The sequence below is a fragment of the Doryrhamphus excisus genome, chromosome 16 (genome assembly GCF_030265055.1).
Source record: "Doryrhamphus excisus isolate RoL2022-K1 chromosome 16, RoL_Dexc_1.0, whole genome shotgun sequence".
In the NCBI taxonomy this organism is placed as follows: Eukaryota; Metazoa; Chordata; class Actinopteri; order Syngnathiformes; family Syngnathidae; genus Doryrhamphus; species Doryrhamphus excisus.
The window spans coordinates 4,703,469-4,709,600 of record NC_080481.1 but is presented as its reverse complement, the minus strand read 5'-3'; the positions used below and the strand labels follow the sequence as shown (position 1 = coordinate 4,709,600).

The window sequence follows — 6,132 nt, the reverse complement described above, 5'->3', positions numbered from 1 at the left end:
GTCTCTGTCGTTGTCATTGCAATTGTTTTTGTTGCTGTTTTTGTCTCTCTAAGTATTGCCCACCCACCCCCGTTTTCTTTTTTCTCTTCTTCTTTTCTGTCCCCTCCTGCTCTGGTCCGGCCGCATAACAAAAAGATCAAATAAAGCCAAATAATACTCAGGGAAGGTGTAGCTTACACGTTTCCCTTCACAAATGGTGACGCTCCAACCAAAATTGCTCCAAGAGTGCAGCGACGACTCATTGACGAGGTCACAAAAGACCCCACAACCACATACAAACAACCACAGGCCTCTCATGCGCAGTTAGGGTCAGTGTTCATGACTACACTGTAAATAATTACTGTTAATTTACGGCCAATTTCCAACAGTAATATACTGTATTCACGGAATACTTTTTTTTTTTACTGTAGTTTGCAATGCATTGTGGGTTGTTTAACATGAAGCAACAGCGCACGGGCTGTCAACATTATGCTACTGTTATCAATTACAGTAAACTACAGTATTTTTAAAAAATTTGGTGCGTGCCAAACTCGCGAGGGAAAGTTTGGGGACATGTTTGCTACCCATGAACAGGAAGTCTTGCTTGGTCTGCATCCTTCCAATTGTGCATCTACAAATAACACGGTAAGTAAAAACTAACTTATCTTTATTTTTTACAGCAGAGTGAATCAACCTGACTGAAATCAAACTGGCTAGCTAGCGAGTGCCTGATTTTCAGTGCCACTAAGATTTGAATAATGTTAGCAACATTTTTACGGTTGATTTTTTTCTTCTATTAAATTTTCTTCCAGTTAATTTTACATACCGGTCACTCGGCAAGGCAGGGGAGAGAAAGAGCACGTCCAAAATATTTTTACATCGAGCCGGCAGAATTAAGGACTTTTCTGGAACAAACTACAAACTTAGTGGTTGATGGAAGAGTGAAATGAGTAACAGAGATGGCTGTGGTGGGTTTTATTTTAACTTTCTGTCGAGTTTTACATGAGGTGTAACGAATTGTATTATGATTAGACTGCATTATGTTACGTTACGTTAGTTGCTCTCCTGCATGCCTCACCAACTGATGTTGAAGATAAGAAAAGCAAATGGCCTTTTCTTTTCATTCTCAGGTACATCTACGTCCATTTTGAGTTGCTTACAGACACCAATGTGCTCAGTGTGGAGGAATGTGGAAGAGCCATCACAGAATACTTCAGAGTAAAATTGACCATCAAAGATGTCCTCTGTAATAGCGAAGGTACAGAGATGGAACTTTGCATTGTTCAGCTGCTCATGGCACACTTCGGAGAGGAGCTAACAGGGCTGGTCCTTCTTGCAGATGTAAGTTTATATTCTCTTTCTTGCCACGTGTTTAAATATTGAATGTCATGTCTATTTTTAAAGCAGGTCAACGTTATTCTCACCCAGTGCTTCTGTTTTTTGATTGTTTATTATTTGTCATAATATGGTTGTCTTTGTTCCTTCCGGGTGTCTGCCTCTGTAGCTGACATTGAAACAACCTTCACTCCTCCTGCAAGCCCTCGTCTGATACTGCTTGGTAAGCATTTCATTTTCATTGTTTCATATGTTACATTGGTCATTATTTTGAGACTATAGATGTGTACATCAAGTAAATGATGTTGATGATGTTACTTGAAGTTTCAGGTGGAACAGAGAATGTCAATATTGGATGCTGGATGATTACTCTGGAGGGGCGTGTAATATCTGAGGGCATCACACCATCCTTTTTGACCGGACTGGCTGCTGTGTTTGCAGTCTACTACATATTCAACCTTCAATATCAAGAGGAGGCAGCTTGTACTCTGGAATGTATTCAGAGGTAAGAATCATTTCATTTCCTTGTCTGCATTATAGATTTTTTATTTTATTATTTTATTTATTTAATTTGTGAAAACTGAAACCTGAAGGCTGTACGGTGGATAAAGATAAACATGCACCTACCTTGCATAACTCTTTAGGAGGTAAAACACAAGCCTCACAGGACTCTATTGAGGTAAAGAACAAGCCTACCTCACCACTTTACCAAGAGCCTATGTCACAGAACTCTTTTAACAGGTCTTGTTTTTCCCAAATGTTGCCATTGATGCATATTTAAGTTATATAAGTTCTTACTGAGATGCTGTATATTTCCATACATGGCAGTAAATTGATGTTCTGTGTATATATAACTGCTTTTTGATAGAACATATGTGTTCCTCACAGGACTATTTTAAATTGGAAAAACCCCAGCATACCTACAGTTTTCTTTAGAAATTTTGCAATTGATGAATGTTTTCATCAAGTTCTTACTGATATGTATTTTCAATGGTCTTGGAAAAGTGTGTTTTCAAACTGTTCTTACTGATACATGGTTGCAAACAGCAGAGAATACATTGGAGTACATTTAGATACGGTAAGCATTCCTCACACAATTTGTTAGTCACTTACTGTATTTGCTGTGTATTAGTTGCTTCCGTATTCAGCCCAATTGTTTGATCTAAGGTCTAAGATCTAAAGTTCAATATGGTAAGATAAGACACTATGTAAAAGAATAGTATGGAAACAGTTTTGATGTGTTTTCATGTATTTAGGTCTCTTACATGCATTTGAAGAATTTATTTAGTTTGTTTATATGGGACATCTAACGGATTTTAGTTTCTTTGATCATTCTTATAGTATTTTACAGTAACAGTATTCACAATGTGCCCGTTTAAATAAACATTTATGTGATTTATATTCTTTGTAAATTTTCTGTAATTTAACAGTAGTAAGTTGTGAATTAAGAACTGAAAATCACAGTATATTACTGTAATGTTTATATTCTCTACAGCACAGTACTGTAATACTTTTACAGTAATATACTGTTGTTGTCGATCACAGTAGCACACCATAAAATAACAGTTTGAAGCTGGCGGTTCTAGCTGCCAGTAGTTACTGTAATTTAACAGCAAAATGTTTTAGAGTGTCGACCATAAGAAAGACACTGGGCATGTATGGGAGAATCCCAAGACAAAAGCCACTGGTGAAACAAAAAGTACATTAAGGCTAGTCTCAATTTTACCAGAAAACATCTTGATGATCCCCAAGACTTTTGGGAAAATACTGTGTGGTCTAATGGGACAAAAGTTGAACTTTTTGGAAGGTGTGTGCTCCATTACTTCTGGTGTAAAGGTTTGCTGCTTCAGGACCTGGAAGACTTGCTGTGATAAATGTCTACCAAATAATCCTGAAGAAAATGTCCAGCCATCGGCTTGTGACCTCAAGCTGAAGCAAACTTGGTTTGGCAGCAATGATCCAAAATGATTTAAAACACACCAGGCAATGGCTGAAGAAAAACAAAACAAAGACTTTGGATGGGCCTCATCAAAGTCCTGACCGGAATCTGATTGCGATGCTGTGGCATGACCTTAAAAGGGTAGTCCATGCTGGGAACCTCCCAATGTGCCTGAGTTACAACAATTCTGCAGAGATGTCTGAGAGACTCATTGCATGATATCGCAAACGCTTGATTGCAGTTGTTGCTGCTAAGGGTGGGCTAACCAGTCGTTAGCGTCTTCAGTTGCATTGTCATTGACTAATAGATAATTTTTTTATGAACATTTAAATGTGACAAACGTGCAATAAACAAAGAAATCGGGAAACATTTATATTTGAAACAAAACATAACTTCAAATAATACCAATAATCTATTACCTTTTTGGCTAATGTAGCTAACTTTAGGTAGTTTTGGAATAAGGTATTGCACCCCAAGAAAAGAAATAACAGATGTGTTGTTGTTTTTAGACGCTTTAATATGGACATGTTCCCCATTATACCTTAAAGGCAGGATCATCAAACCAATATGGTGAGTGAACATGAGCCAAGCTGTTCAGGCTGATTCATGCAGTGGACTAACAACTGAGATTAAAGCACGTTAAGGACTCTTAAAGCAAAAATGATTTGTTGCATAATGACATCAAGAAGAAAAACACAAGTTCTGCCTCCTGGACCGTTTAAAAATGATCTGATTATATACATAGAGTAGCACAAAATAGAGTCTTTCAAAGAATAACCACAGTATCGGCTTGGCCCGTACAGGACATTCTTTTAGCGGCAGAAACTCTCCAAGTAGACGACACTGGACGAGCAACTGGAAAAGCACAAGAACATGATACAGGGAGGATATTGAGAAGAAGTTAATAATGATATGTCACTAACAGACAGAACAAAACAAAGAGTGACTGAAGGTGAACTGCAGCTCTCGCTGGCTCTGGGCCTTTCCTCTTCTCTGGAGTCTCTCTTCCATCCGCAGTGACATGTGGTTTCACGGCCATTACCACACCACATTATAGTGCTATGTGCCATAATGTGAGGCGTCCATATGCACTCCTCTGTCTGCTGGCGCCATAAAACACACTAGCCCAACTGTTTTTGCTGGTGTCAGTGTGCACTATTGAATCAAATGTTACTCTTTTTCTCCCCTTCACTTCATTTCACTGAGTGTAAATCGGAATCGGGCAATAAGTGCAAGTTAGAGAAGGCATAAAACCCGCAGATGTTAACACTTACTGAATGTAACAAACTACTTTCATCTACTTTTCTGTTTTTGGAATCATTGATGATATTTCATGTGATTTCAGAATCGGATAGAATTTACCATCTGTGCGTTATTTAGTCAACTAGATTGTAACTCAAACAACAAAATAATGCTGTATTTTTATTACCTCTTGCTCCTATTACTTCCCTTTGTGTGTGCATGTCTATGTTCTTGCGCATGCATGTGTGTGCCCTGGGTTGAGGAACAGAAGGTCTCTGCAGGGCTTGCCTGTGTGGGTGGACTCTGGGATTCTCCGTGAAAAAAAACAAAAATCCAAGGACATTTCCAAAATAGACACTCACACCATTCAGTGCAGTGCCTGGTGATGAGGTCATGTCATGTTATTTTCAAATGTGTATGATAAAACAACTACTAGTATTGAAGTAGAACTAGAACCTTTATTTACAAGTGGGCGTACAATATGTTAAGCGTCCTTGTGAAACATCCTTTTCTCTTGTCTGCCATGTCTGCTTTTGGCACTATATATTGGTACACATTGAGTGGAACCCTACCTGAACTTAGCCAAATCCAGATTCATGCAGCTTCGATGATCATTGTGTCTGTGCAGAAGTGGCTGACAATAGAGAGCAAGATTGTGGCCTTCGGTTCTTATGGATGGACAGTTGTGGTGAAATAGTGCTCCACAGGCTGAACAGCAGCATCTTTTAGTGCACGTGGCCCAGAGACATGACAACACCACTCAACGCCATTCTGCAACAGTGGACCTGAATTAGCACAGAACACCAAAAAGTCTGTATTAGAACAAACAAATTAGAGGTGACATAACTGTGTGTGTGAGTTTGTTTGTTTACCCACACTAGAGGAAATGACATTTGTTTTATTTTGCTTGGAATTTTTGAAAAATATGTTTTTCTTCACTTTTCTCAAGCTGCTGACCCTCCCAGAAAACATTTGGTACCTCCTGAATATAATATGACATTATTCTCATGTTCGTATTCTCTCAGCATCCCTTGCCCTTCGTTTCGATATGTGTCCCAAAAAACGCAACCTGTGTCTAATACTGTAGACATTGATTTGGCCCCATTGGCGTGTCTCTTAGACTGCAGAAGACAATCTTAGCCCCAACTTTTGTGTCATTGCCTTCAGAAGACAGACTCGCTACCCCGCACTCACACTGAACCCGTGACGACTCGTACCCTGTTGTAGGCTCACATTAGTTCCGTGCCTGGGGTTAGATCAGGCTGCTGATATTCTTATTTTGTTCTGAAATCACATCACTATTTGGATTGGACAGTTCTGATGTCCACCAGATATATTTATTATATTTGTAAAACCCGTTTTTGTGCTTGTGTTTCCATGACACCCCTGCATATGCAATGGACAACGGTGGACCTCTTCTGGCTAGTATTTTTCAGGTCATGTTCAGGTCAAGTTGTATTTTAGAAACTACACATTATAAAACAGAAAATGTGTTAAGAAGAATTCCCTTCAAAATTGAGGACAACACATTTTAAAGAGAAGTATTGTATTATGGATTACATTTTCCCACAAAGAGATGAAACCAAAATTATTGCTTTCCAAGAATAGACTGCAGTCTCATACCTGAGAGCTAAATG

General features: G+C 38.8%; 1 long non-coding RNA gene across 1 annotated transcript; it reads left to right on the top strand.

The window, feature by feature from the left end:
- The first annotated feature begins 554 nt into the window (after window positions 1–554).
- On the top strand, window positions 555–1,752 carry LOC131104662 (uncharacterized). Its single transcript, XR_009119815.1, has 4 exons — window positions 555–624; window positions 1,110–1,320; window positions 1,484–1,537; window positions 1,639–1,752. It is a non-coding gene; the product is annotated as an uncharacterized LOC131104662 (long non-coding RNA).
- The last annotated feature ends 4,380 nt before the right edge of the window (window positions 1,753–6,132 follow it).